This window comes from Ambystoma mexicanum, chromosome 14 (assembly GCF_040938575.1).
Source record: "Ambystoma mexicanum isolate Mex_15411 chromosome 14, UKY_AmexF1_1, whole genome shotgun sequence".
Taxonomy (NCBI): domain Eukaryota; kingdom Metazoa; phylum Chordata; class Amphibia; order Caudata; family Ambystomatidae; genus Ambystoma; species Ambystoma mexicanum.
The window spans coordinates 17,741,879-17,756,520 of record NC_090940.1 but is presented as its reverse complement, the minus strand read 5'-3'; positions in this window follow the sequence as shown (position 1 = coordinate 17,756,520).

The following is a 14,642-nucleotide window of genomic DNA, read 5'->3' as shown; positions in this document are numbered from 1 at the left end:
ATATATTGAGGTATGTAAAAAACAATTTTTTTTGAATGCCTGTAACGATTTTGATTTATGTTACAGATAAAAGTCATGGACCTTGCGTGGAAGCACGAGAATTGTCTGCACGGCCTTAATAAGGGAGAAAAAGAAAAAAGTAAGTACTAGTTCACGCTAAAAGGGTGTGGATACACAATTGATCAGCACTCAAAGTAAGAGGATCCAGGTAAGTAACAGGAAAAGAGGTAGTAAGAGACACAATATTCCTGATTCATGGAACATTTTCCTATGGGATTTGCGCCATTATAAAACACTTCCATGAATCAGGCCCAATGTCTTCAAGTGTTTAGCTGTTTTTTCCAAGATAGGTGCAATCAGGATTGGAAAGAGTAGGAAATAGATGACAACATGGCCTTTCAGACAACCACAGAAAACAGAAGTCAAATTGAAGGTGGGTAATTATTTTTGTGTTCATAATGCCAAAGAAGGTTGATGTGATAGGGGTATGCAATTATTAGAAGAGGCAAACATTGTTGTGTACGATAAAAAATTGAGGCACATAGTAAGAATTGGTGCCATAGTCTCAAAAAACAGGGGTAGACTAGATTAAGTTAGGCAGGGATGGTGTGCAGCGAAATGCCTCTGTTTGTTTCCATAGGATGAATGCAAAGCACAAGCAAAGGCCATGGTCCAATCAAGACAAGAAGAAAAAAGGAAGAATGGCTGCTAAGGAGCAGGTATTTACTGCTGAGCTGATGAAGCACTTGCAGCTAACCAAGAAGCACTTGCAGCTAACCAGGAAGCAAAGAACCAAGCCTAAACTAAGTATCCTGTGGGATGGTTGGAAAATAGTTGTTTATGTGCACCAACGAGTAGGGAAGAATGATCCAGAAAATATTTTCTGATAGCATAAAAGGAGGAAGGGGTTGAAGTGAGAAAGAAAACCTGACCACTTGCCAGTACCCGAATAACTTTTGTTCCTATTATGACTTTCTACAGACAACAGGGATCCCCAAGGACATCTGTCATCTGCTACGGACATGCCTAGAAGACAAGAAAAGAAGAAGACGTCTTTCTTTAATTGTTGTTTTTATTTCCTTAGGGTTGCATGTGTCACCCTCAAGAGAAAAATGTGTCCCATGTAGGACAAATTGTGTATTACATGATATTGAAAACAAACCCAGGCTCTAGTCAGCTGACGCACAGCAAAAGATTGGGTTGTAGTTTGTTTAAGAGGCAGGAATGACCCATAAAAAAGAAATGTTTAAATGAAAAATGAAAAACTAGTTTGTTTAGGAGGCAGGAATGACCCATAAAAAAGAAATGTTTAAATGAAAAATGAAAAACTAGTTTGTTTAGGAGGCAGGAATGACCCATAAAAAAGAAATGTTTAAATGAAAAATGAAAAACTAGTTTCTCTAGGAGGCAGGGATGTTCAATAAAAGAGAATGACATGTCGTCTTTTCTAGGAGGTAGGGTATGAGAGCTAGAATATGCATCCAAGGGGTTTTTAAGGAGATGGGTTGGTAGGAAATGTGTTAAATAAAAGAGATATGTTTATTTTACAAAAGAAACTCATTCAGTTTTATATTACAGGATACATCGAGGGACCTTTATGCATCAGGAAGTTAACGTCGAACTGTGTGAGGAAAGAGGGAGGTCATAGAGAAACCTAGTGAAAGCGGCCAACGATGATTGTCTGAAATGTGTCTGCAAAAGACTCCCCCAACCTTGTGTCCCCATGCTGAAGTATCCCCTCTTTTGGACCTAATTGAACAATGTATTTATTGAAAGAGAGACACTTGAGAACAAATTGAACTTTTTGTGAGAAAAAAAGACAATTGACTCCTGGTCTAAGCAGGGAGTCCAGACTCTGACGGTCACCGATGCCAAACTAAGATGAATCAAGTGGAAGATACGGGAGAAGAAAATGTGTGGAACAAGAGGGGAAGACACAGTTTAAAAACATTGTACATATACATGGGCAGAAGAATATATTTCGTTGAGGTGGGAGTTGCAGACAAGAATAACATATGAAAAGACAATGGGCTAATGGGTTATCTCAAAGCTTGACCAAACTCCCGAGTCTCACAATGGCTGTGAAATTATCTGAGGCATATAGTTAGTTAAAAATAAAATTGAGAAATGGAAGTGGGGCTCAGATGAAAAAAGATAAAATAAGTTTAGAGACACATACATGTTTTGTTTTAAGAATAATAACATGTTAGTATTTGACAAATTGTAGGATTGTGATAGAATAATTTTAGATAATTTTCAAGGAGGGAGGACATGGATATGGTTGAAAGTAATAGTTTAGCAACCAAGAACTTTCAAGACGGGGGAGTGTAACAGAGGTACCAATATGAAGAGAAGGTACCAACAACTGAATGCAGTAGGGGGCAGCCCCCCCACTTAATGCTAGGCATAGAAATTCATGTGGGGTGATATAGAATTGTAAATGTGTGAAAATAGAACTCATAGGGTTGAAAGACATTATTACTTTAATGGTGTTATGTTTATAAAGTCAAAAATGCTTTTTATCATGGTTTAGTAAGCAGGCAGGGTACAGAATGCATATTATAAAAATTGAGTAGGAAAATGACTAACAGGGTAATTCATAGAATTTCGCAGAAAAGTGTCGCAAGCGGCTGGCGCAGAGTGTCCGCGTGCGATTGTCTGCGCCAGGCATGTGCGCTAAAACCGATTTCCGCGCACAGCGTATTCATGGATTTTAGGCTCCCAAACCAGCCGTGGCGCAGAGTATCGCAGCGACCCTGCAGCAGCGCCAGTAACGCCCCCAAGAACGCCCTCGCGCAAGGAAAAGCCATCAAAATCGCTAAATCATCGCAAAGGGCTGCGCTAACCCTGGACCAGTTTACAGGGCTGCCAAACAAGGAACGCAAAGCGGGTAACGTTCATATCAGGGGTAGGGGGAAGTTTTACACGCAATTAGCCAGAGTACGTGTATTACAGGGGTACGCGGGCAGTTTCACACGCAATTGCCCAGGGAACGTGTATTACGGGGGTACGCGTGAAGTCTCACACACGATTAGCCAGGGCACGTGTATTACAGGGGTACGCGGGAATTATCAAACGCGATTTGGCTGGGTACGTGTTTTACAGGGGTACACGAGAAGTTCTACACGTGATTTGCCTGGGTACGTGTATAACAGGGGTGCGCGGGAATTATCACACGCGATTTGGCCAGGTACGTGTATTACAGGGGTGCGCGGGAATTATCACACGCGATTTGGCTGGGTACGTGTATTACGGGGTGCGTGGGAAGTTACACACGCGATTAGGCTGGGTGGGTCCTCACAGGTGTTCCCTGTACACCCTCCACGGCCCCTGCAGGCAGCCCACAAAACAGGGGACTACCCTGCACACCTGCTCATGTCCCCTTGCACCCCCACCCCCCAGCAACCAGGGGCAGCCTCCACCAGGCCCCCACCCATGTCTCCCACCCCCCCACCCCCCAGCAGTGCAGGGGCAGCCTCCACCAGGCCCCCACCCATGTCCAACCCATGTCTCCCACCACCCCCACCCCCCAGCCACCAGGGGCAGCCTCCACCAGGCCCCCACCCATGTCTCCCACCACCCCCACCCCCCAGCAGTGCAGGGGCAGCCTCCACCAGGCCCCCACCCATGTCCAACCCATGTCTCCCACCACCCCCACCCCCCAGCACTGTGGGGCACCTGCCAGCAGGCCCCCACCCATGTCTCCCACCACCCCCAACCCCCAGCAGTGCAGGGGCAGCCTCCACCAGGCCCCCACTCATGTCCCCTTGCACCCCCACCCCCCAGCAGTGCAGGGGCAGCCTCCACCAGGCCCCCACCCATGTCCAACCCATGTCTCCCACCACCCCCACCCCCCAGCCACCAGGGGCAGCCTCCACCAGGCCCCCACCCATGTCTCCCACCACCCCCACCCCCCAGCAGTGCAGGGGCAGCCTCCACCAGGCCCCCACTCATGTCCCCTTGCACCCCCACCCCCCAGCAACCAGGGGCAGCCTCCACCAGGCCCCCACCCATGTCTCCCACCACCCCCACCCCCCAGCAGTGCAGGGGCAGCCTCCACCAGGCCCCCACCCATGTCCAACCCATGTCTCCCACCACCCCCACCACCCAGCACTGTGGGGCACCTGCCAGCAGGCCCCCACCCATGTCACCCACCACCCCCACCCCCCAGCACTGTGGGGCACCTGCCAGCAGGCCCCCACCCATGTCTCCCACCCCTCCCACACCCAGCAGTGCAGGGGCAGCCTCCACCAGGCCCCCACCCATGTCCAACCCATGTCACCCACCACCCCCACCCCCAGCAACCAGGGGCAGACTCCACCAGGCCCCTACCCATGTCTCCCACCATCCCCACCCCCCAGCAGTGCAGGGGCAGCCTCCACCACGACACCAACTTCCCTGGCACTGAAGCTGGTGCCCCTCTGCCTCCTTGGCCGGGGGTTGGCACTGGTGCCACCTGTTGTAGTGGCCGACATGGCAACCCCAGAGGCAGGAGTGGGTGGGCAACTGGGTCCTGGGGCAGGGCTGTGGGGCGATGGAAAAGCAGTCGGGAGCCTTTGGTTCCAGCAGGGGTGGTCACAGCAACAGCACCCCTGGCTGATGTGCAGGCAGCAAATGGCAGGGCACGTGGCCAGCAGGCAGTCAGACAGCAGCAGATGGCAGGTGGGAGCGTGCTCAGGGCTCTGGGGGGCAGTAATTTGGCCCCCTCGGCAGGAGCGTGGTCTTCCGTGTGTGAACGCGTGGCCAGCTTAATACGAGTGATTTGGCACGCGAAAATCAAACACGTCTGCGTGTAAATCGACGTGCACGCGTATGAAAATGTTGCATGACACGTCCGAGTGTCAAAGCGTGTAATAGTTGAAAATGGACCTACACGCAGAAGTGACAAAGCGTGTGATTGGTGAAAAAGGACCTACACGCAGAAGTGACAAAGCGTGTGATTGTTGAAAAAGGACCTACACGCAGAAGTGACAAAGCGTGTGATTGGTGGCAATGGGCCTAGCACGTACACGCCGCGTAAGTGACGCTGTACGTGTGGGCCTGTATATAAGGTACGTGTAGAACACCATTTCCTTGTACGTGCTTTTCGTGGAGAGCGAGTGGGTGAATTCTGTACTTCTTGTCGTTTCACACGCGATTTACTTCATGGCGTTTCCAGTTCGTACTCCCTGTTACCTCTGACAGCTTTTCCTCTTTTTTCTCTTGTACTGGTTTACCTGGGCCTGTTCCCTCAAACAGTGTCCCCTTCTACTGTTGTCCTGTCTCCTCAGACAGCGTACAAATCTTCTTTTGGCGGGGGTGTTGCCAACCAAACGCGCTCATTTTTCACGCTCTTTTACCTGGCAGACGGTGAGTCACGCACGTATCTAACTTCTGTGCTTGCCCCGTGTGTAGCCTACCCCTTCAGAGGTCATTCTAGGCTGCGTGTGACACGCATACGTTCATTATTGTGTTACTGGGTGCCACAGCGTAGTGCAGGTTTTTCTTTCTGCACACGTGGTCTAGGAGGGGTTGCGTGCACGTCATCTCCCTTTTTTGGGGCTCCTGTGCGTAGCGTGACCCGTCATCTTTCCCCAGGGGTTACAATCAGCCTTGCAAGAGCACTAGGGTACAATTACCATCTGGTACCCAACCCCTTTGACCCCCAATTGCCCAGGACAATAGTCTACATCCACTCCCATACGCACATTAATATCAGTGCCATGGCTGGGAGGCGAGGATTCCGTAAGGGTGGCAAAGGTGGAAGAGCCACAAGTGGTGGCCGTGGTGGATCCGGTAGGGGACGTGGTCGTAACTTGCAGGGTGAGCCTGTCCCCCCATGTGTGGAGGACCAGTCAAGGGCACCCATAATCCCCCCCCCTTCCCCCTCTCCCCCCTCCCATTGAGGCTGATGTGGCTGACACCATCCATGCTCAGCCCTTGTTGGACCAGCCCATTGTGGCACCAGACCTGGCTGACTCCATGGCTGACTTCCAGGTCAGCAGGGCTACGACACGTGCGCTGGTGCACGTTGATGCCATCATGCCACGTGGATCTGGGGCAGCAAGGTCATCTGCTGCCCCAAGTAGGCAGGGCGGAGAGGCTGCAGGGGCAGCTGCGGCTCCATCCACCCCAGCTCTCACACACCCAGCCAGGACAGTGTCGGTCCTAGTCCATCCTGCTGACATTCCCCCTGACACCATTACACTAGAGCCAATGCCTGCACCAACTCCCATGCTGAGTGTGCAATCCCACACACCTGATACAGAGCCCACCAGGGCTCCTGCCCCTAGTGTCCAGAGCGGCGCAGGACACTCAGGATCACCACCACCTTCCAAGCGGAAGAGGAAGAGTGCTCGTCCGGCACAGGCTGATGCCCCAGACACGGCTACACAGTCCGGGCCGTCCAGGAAGCCCAGCTTCACGGATGACGAACTGAATGCACTTGTCGAGTATGTGTCCGGACATGATAACGAGATGGTCATTGTTGCAGGATCCAAGACCACACCTGCACAACGCCAGGCACACTGGCAGACCGTTGCGGACATCGTAAGTGCCCTTGGAATTGTGAGGCGCACAGCCAATGATTGCTATAAGCGCTGGAATGACCTAAAGCGCAGGGCAAAGAAGAAGCTGGCCTCAAGTCATGCCGCAACTCTAGTGACTGGAGGTGGGTCTCCAGTATTAGACATGGAACTCACTCCACATGAGTCAGTCGCTGGGACCTACGTCACGGAGGAACAGATCCAAGGCGTGGGAGATCTGCCTGATTACGAGGCATTGTCCGGTGAGTGCACATGCATGTGTGTGTCATCCATGTGCATGGTGTGTGTGTGAGGGCATCTGTTTCTGTGCCAGGTGAGAGTGTGTGCGCCTGAGTCGTATGGGTCAGCCATGTGCTTCATGCAATACATCCTGCGCAGCTGCATTTGGCCATTGCAGTATCCCTTCTGCCAACAGTAGACATCTAGCCCAACAGCACCCCAGTTGCCCTCGTAGTGTCACCTTGCCACAACATTGTTGCTTATTTTTCTATGTTCAATCAGACAGATTGTTTGCATTCCACCACTTATACTAGGCATTCCTCAGTCCTATGGTCACATGTCTGGCATGGCTATGGTAAAGTGGAGTGACTTTGTTACCTGGATATCATATGTTCACACATGTCCCTGTGCAATTGGACCATATTGGACTGGCAGCTCCAGGTGAAAAATCAGACCAGTTTGAATTAGAAAAGCTATTGCATGCGGGAACTGGACTGAATGAATAAGTGCTGCCCTCCTCTCCATCTACACTCAATAGCAATGGTACATGCCAGCTGTGTGATGGCATGTGTGTGTCACCTGGCAATCACAGGCCAATGTGTGATGCCACTGCCAGGCAGCATGCAGAAAATGTGTTCATCTTCCATCTTTGTGTCATGAGTGTGTGCCATTTGCCTGCCCTTCATACGCAGTGAGGGTGCATGCATGGGAGGGTCTTAGTCATGTGGGACATGTGTCAATCAAGTACTGGTTCTCTTGCTTCTCAGCCCTCATTGTGTGCCATGGTGCTAATGCGTGTTTCCATTTCTTTGTCATTATGTCATTGCAGGGGAAGACGCACCTGATACTGCTGGGGTTGTGGAGATGGTGCAGAGCCAGGAGGGGTCCGAGGGCTGACCAACAACCAGTGAGGGACGTGGTGTGCTGGTGGGTGAGAACCCACAAGTGCTGCAGGTCGTGCTCTCAAGGGGTGTCTCTGGCTGCACCTCCCCCGAGCTGTACTCAGCTGTTGACTCGGATGATGAGACCTACGTGCCGTCGCAGGTGAGTGTTCCAGGGAGGGATTCTGTTCTGTCCCACCCACCTGCACCAGGGTCAGAACCCTCAATGGGGATGTCAGTGTTGGCAGCTAGGCCTTTGGTGGTTACGGATGCAGGGTCACACTCCGCGACATCTGATCCTGTTCCTGGGCCAGCAGATCAGAGGGGGAATGCAGTCCTGCAGCCTCAGGCAGTGCCGGCACAGCAAGGCGCAGTCCGCCTTGCCCCAGACAGGTGTGGTGCCCGCCGACGTGGTGGCCGTACGCCACTTGGCAATACCGCATGGGGGCAATCCATTTACGGTATGGCTACCCAACAGGCAGCATCATCCGAGATGATGGCTCAGGCCATGGATAGGGTGGCCACTTCCATTGTCCCCCCTGAAAGGCTGATGGAGCGACTAGAGCAGGCAACCGACTCCATCTGCCAGTCACACAGGGAGGACATGTTGGCGTCCAACAGGGACAGGCGGGCGGCACTGGCGACTCTGCAGGAGGCCATCTCCATAGAGTCCCAGGGCCACAGGGAAGCCATGAGGCAGGAGCTACATCAACTCAGGACGACTCTTGTTGAGCTTGAGGCTTCAACACACCAAAGGACAGAACAGCAGCTGGAGCGTCTCACCTGTACGCTCTCAGCTGAGATGCAAGCAACGAGGGCGGAGGACCGGGCATCCCGTGAGTTGTTGCATGGGGACCTCCGCACCCTCATCCTCCAGAACGAGACCTACCACACCCGCATGCTTGCAGCCATAGAGGAACAGAGTAGGGCCTTGCGTGGGCTGCCTCCCATAGTGCAACCACCTCCGGATGCAGCTGCACAGGGTGATAATAGCGACAGCAGTGATACTCCCACAATAGGGTAGCCGTGTGGGCCATGAGCCCATGGAGGTGTTTTTTTTTCCCAGGATCCACACAGGTGGGTTTTGGTGTGCACCCTGACCTCGGACCTCCTGGGTGGCCTCCCCAACGCCCCCGGGCCCTTTAATGGCCATTTTTTATTTTTTTTTATTTTTATTTTTATTTTTATTTTTATTTTTAATTTTATATTTTTCCCAAATTTTTTGGGACAATTTGTTGGCTTCCGTGGTTCCTGTGGGCATACGCTGCATTGTGGCTGGGCACATGCAGGCTTGTCATGTATTAGGTTCAGATGCCTGGGTTTGAGTCACACACACCCCTCCTGCTTCCCGTTTCCATGGGCTTGCAAAGGGTGTGCCCAAGTGACATTGAAGTACATGGTGACATTGGACTCCCACTACATGTGTGGGTAGTCTAGTCAATACTGTGTATACATTCCTAGTGCATATTGCTGTTGTGTTGTACACTGCATGTTGCATTGATGTGTAACTCATCATCTGTGTCTGCCTCCCAATTTGCAGGTCCCTACCTCATGTCTACACAAGGCCTCTAGTCTGGAGATGGGGTCCTTGTTGGCAGCAGTGCACCTACAACTCTACATGGCGCCAACACTGTTCAGTTGGAAGTGGTGGGAGTGCAGGCATTTCCAGGTGGTGAGACTACTGATTTATCTCATTAGTGAAGTCATGTCAATGGTAGTACCTGCTCAAGTTTGTTGTTGGTCCTGCATTACAGTGAGTATTTCAGGTGTAGCAAGTTTCAATTGGGGACACTGTACATCGCAACGCTTGTCATGTTGTGGGGATTACTTTGTTTACCTGCACATAGCATGACATGGCACGGTATGTTGTGTGGCGGTGCTGGGGATGGGTTGGGTGACATGGCACTGTCCTCTTGTTGCATTTAGCAAGTGGGTATTCATTTTAGCTGCTTGAATGTGTTTCTTCACAACACCGCATTGGTGGTGTGTGTGGGTAGGGATGCACACATTGTAACACTTCCAGGTGAACAATCTCAGGTTGATATGCTTTTCACGGTTGAATCTCCAGACATTCAGGATCAGTGTCAGGTTGAGTCATCATTGACTGTCAGATGGAATGTGCCAGGCCAGTGTGCAGTCCACAGGGGTGTGATTACTATGTGAAGTAATTAGCCACTAGCTGTGTACGGGCTGCCTCCCCCCGTGCCCTTTCCCCTCCCATGCGCAGCGGCTGTGCATGTGGTTGGGGATGTGGGGCCACCACCATGTCCACGACCAGGCCCCGGCGTGTTGCAACGTTGTGCAGGACACATGCTGCCACTATGATCCTGCACACTACTGGGGGAGCGTATAACAGCTGCCCGCCAGAACGGTCAAGGGAGCGAAAGCGTGACTTTAGCACTCCGAATGTGCGCTCCACTATGCCCCGGGTTGTAATGTGGGCTGTGTTATATCTTACCTCGGGTGGCATGGTGGGGTTCCGAATTGGCGTCATCATGTGGGGGCTGAGAGGGTAGGCACTGTCCCCTGTGGAGGTGGTGATTGGTATCATTGGTGGGGTTGTGACCTTGCTCAGTTTCCAACATGCATGCATGTGCAGTGGCATACATACTCACCAAGCAGCCATGTATCGCCATGCCGCCCAGCATCTAGGTCCCGGCATAGGGTGGACATTCTGTAAATGAAGCTGTCGTGGGTGGAGCCGGGACAGTTGGCATATACTGAGGTGATGATTCCCTTGGCATTACATACTACCTGCACGTTGATGGAATGCCAGTGCTTGCGGTTCCTATAGATGTGCTCAGTTGCCCTGGGGGGACGTAGAGCCACATGGGTGCAGTCGATGGCACCTAGCACTTTGGGGAATCGTGCCACAGCGTAGAAATCCAGGGCGGCAGCATGCCTTTCTGCAGGGGTTCTGGGCAGGTATATGTGCCTGCGGACTGATGGGCGTGCAGTGATGATGTTCAAGACCTGGTGTAGGCAGCGTGACTGGGTGGCCTGTGACACCCCACCCACTATGGCACTTGTCCGCTGAAATGATCCAGTGGCTAAGAAGTGCAGTACATTGAGGACCTTCTCCAGGGGGCTGAGTGCTTGGGAGCACAGGGTGGGTGATGTGAGGTCATCCTCCCACACACTCACCAGGTCCAGTATTATGTGTGGTGGAAACCTGTACCTTCCATACACCTGGTCATCAGGCATCCCGAAAAGGCTGGTTCTGGGTGTGAATATTCTGGCCCTGACTATCCTCCTCCTCCTCCTTTGGTAGCCCACTGCCACTGCTGCTAGGAACGGTATGTTCATCCTGGCTTCTGGCTTGTTATTGTTAAAGTGCGCAAATTCATGCTTTGCGCGTGTTCTAGGTGAGCGTGTGACCCGCGCACCCCTGGAATCCAGTTCCCAGTCCAATAGCGTGTGGAAATTCACACGCACAACGGGATACAGGTGCGCTGACGTACTTGCGTGTGTAAGTGCCCGCGGACCCCTGAAATACACGTACATAGGCCAATCGCGTGTACGGCCAATCGCGTGTACGCGCACTTTTGTCCAATTACACGCGATGACACTCTGACGTGCAGTATTTACACGTGTGCTCCGTCATCACGTGCTGGGTGGGGAACACCCGTGCGGGTCACGTCACATACGCGCTTACGCGCTGAGGGACTCTGGACCAATAGAATCGCGTATGCGTGCTTACGCGCTTACGCGCTAAGGGCCTTTCCTCAGATTTCACGCTGACCTGCCGAATTTTCATGTGCCAAATCACTCCGTATCAAGCTGGCCACGCGAAAACACACGGAAGACCACGCTCCTGCCCAGAAGGCCGAGTTACTGCCCCCCAGTGCCCCGAGCAGCCTCCCATGTGCCATCTGCTGCTGCCTGCCTGCCTGCCTGCCTGCTGCCACCGTGCCCTGCCATTTGGTGCCTGCACATCAGCCATCTGCAGGGGTCCAGTTGCTGTGTCCACCCCTGCTGGAACTGAAGACTCCCGACTGGGATTACATCGCTCCACAGCCCAGCCCCAGGACCCAGTTGCCCACCCACACCTGCCTCTGGGGTTGCCATGTCGGGCACTTCCACATCTGGCAGCAGTGGCAACCCCAGGCCAGAGGGGCAGAGGGGCACCAGCTTCACTGCCACTGAAGTTGGTGTCCTGGTGGAGCATGTCCTGGGGCAGTATGATGCCCTCTTTGGATCGTCCCGCGCCAGCAAGGATGGACGGGAGAGGATCTGGGTCGACTGTGTGGTTGCCATCAACGCGGAGGGGGTGGCAACCCGCAACGTCCAGAAGATCAAGAAGCGCTGGGAGGACTTGAGGTCCAGGACCCTTGTGAAGGCCCGGCGCCTCGTGGAGGGGGGCCGGGGCCGCATGAGTTCCATCCAGATGAGGGTCCTGGAACGCGTACGCCCAGCGCTCCACGCCCAGATCCTTGAGAGGGAGGCCCGTCTGGAGTTGAGCGGTAAGTGTCCAAGCATTACTGTGTGAGACAGGGCATGTTGCTGTGTGCTGGGTCTATGACACTTGCCTGTATGTGTGCCATAGGCCATGTATGCATGTATGTGTGCATGGACATCATGGTAATGCATGTGCAACCAGTGATGTGTGACCCACATGGTTGTTGCATGTGTTCAAATGCCGCATGGGGAGCCCTATGCAGATTTTGAACATGAGAGCATGCCAGTCTCTGTACCGGGACATGGGTGGGGGTGAGGGATGGGTGCTGATGCCAGGTACATATGTGGTAGCCATGTCTGTGTGGCTGACCTGCGTGTCTGTGACTTGTGCATGCCATGGATGCATGACACATGTGTGTGACAATGCACAGATTCAGTGAAGCAGCCAAATTGACCTTGTATCCGCTGTGTTTGTTGTGTTTGGGGCCAGATGGATGTGACTGAGGTGAAGTGTGTGCATGTGAAAGGCATGAGCCATGATGCATGTGAGTTCCATATCATTGAATGTTTCAAGAGTCCATTGGACATGCATGGAAATGTCCATGGCATGCAGCATGCCTGTTACTGTGTGTGTTTTGCCTGGACTGACCCATGTGTTGTGGAGGGACATGATGGAAGTGTACTTTGACAGTGGTGGTCATCTGCTATTGCTTCCTGTCTAGGGGACCATTGTACAGTACCCTGATGCTTGTGTTCTTTGTCTCCCTCTACGCAGCGGCTAGTGAAGAAGAGGGCGGAGACGGTGCTGTGGAGCAAGGCGGCGGGGATGCCCCCACGGCTGCAGCGGAAGGGGTGGGTGAGCCCCCACAGGGGCCTGCTACGGTGGGAGACGGTGAGGAGCCATCCAGGTTGGTGGTTTGCACAGAGGAGGAGGAGGCCGCCACTGGGGCACACATGGGGCCTGGTGGGGGCATCCCTGCTGGTGCAAGTGGTGCAGTCCAGGGCCAGGGGCAGGAGGCAGCACAGGTCACCGTGGAGGGGCCTGTGCATGTCGCTGTCCCTGACCCTGTGAGTGCACCACCATGCACCAGCAGGGATGCCCCGTCCCAGGCCCGTCCGCAGGTAGAGGGGATGTCCATGTCACCTGACTCCCCTCCACCTGCGGACTTGGGAACCCCTGGCCGTGTGGAGAAGGTCCTGATTGGGGTCGCGATGCGCACGGCTGTGATTCGTGATGCCGTGCATGCTTCCCGGGAGGAGCACGCACGTCATCACGAAGTGCACCGTGCCGACGTGGCCCAATTGGGATCGGCCAAGTTCGGGGGTTTCCTGCATGTGTTGGCCAATGTGGCGGCCCTCTCCTCCTCTGTGCAGGCTATACACCAGTCGTTCTCCTTGCCGTCTTCCAGCCCAGATGACACCAGGGCCCCCTGTGGACCTGCCCCGACCAATGCAGCCAGCTCGGTGGGGATCCCATCCCTGCCACAGTTGGGAGTCGGAGGTCCAGCAGGGGTGGACAACACAGCAACTGGACCCCAGCAGATGGAAGATGTGACAGCATCATCAGGCAGGGCACGTGCACAACGGCGTCGGTGGTTTCCATCAGCCTGGATGCCGTCGTGCTGGCAGAGGCAGTGGCGTCGGAGGCAGCAGCGGGCTCGACGTGGGAGGCATCATGGCTCGGGGCCATCAAGATCAGAGGGGCAGGCATCGGCAGGAGGGTAGGGCAACCCTGGGATGGTGGTGTCTTCCGTGTGGGAGCAGTTGGTCCAGCGTATAGGTGCGGAGCGGCAGCGGGCGGAAGAGGAGCGGCTCGCCATGGTCAGGGCGGAGTTCTCCATGCGTCGGGCGTTGAGGCGGGCTGAGTGCCTCGAGGAAGCTCGCAGGGAGTTTGAGCTGAACATGGGGTTATCCCTGCAAGACCTCGGGGCCAGGACAGAGTCCCGCCTCCAGGACATCGACATGGAGTTCGATGATGCCCTGGCCAGCAACATCACCGAGTGAGCCGCAGGACTTGCCCGCTGCCTTTGTATATAGTTATATAGTTAGTTAGTGTTAGGTTTCCTTTATTTGTTTTTATTATTTTGGACCGCTCGGACAATGGCCACTTTTTTGTATATATTTTTTTCATTAGGTAGTAGTAGGTTTCCTTTATGGTGTTGGGCTCATGGACCCTGGTACATTCCTGTATATAGTTTGTTTTTTGAAGGAACATTTTATTTTTTTCGTTAGTGTGTTCACCATGTGGAAATGGTTTTTCATTCTTTTCCTTCTACTTGATATTGCTTTGGTCAACATTTGTTTTTGTATTCCTTTTTGTTTTTTTATTTTGACTTTTGTTCTCCGACATGGACCATTTATTTTGTTATCCACATAGTTGTATGTTTGATTTGTTTACTTATTTTTCATCTTTAATACATTTGTTATTTTTACTTCCACTTGTGTTATTTTGTCTTTGGTTTCATACATGTCATGATATGGGTTTTGACATTCACTTGCAGCCATTGTGTATGTGTGTGTGACGGACATGTGTTCATTAACATACTTGCCATTGGGGTTGTGTCATGTAATTGCATTCACTATGTGGGTGGATGCAATCCTTGCCTGGGTGTTTGTGCTG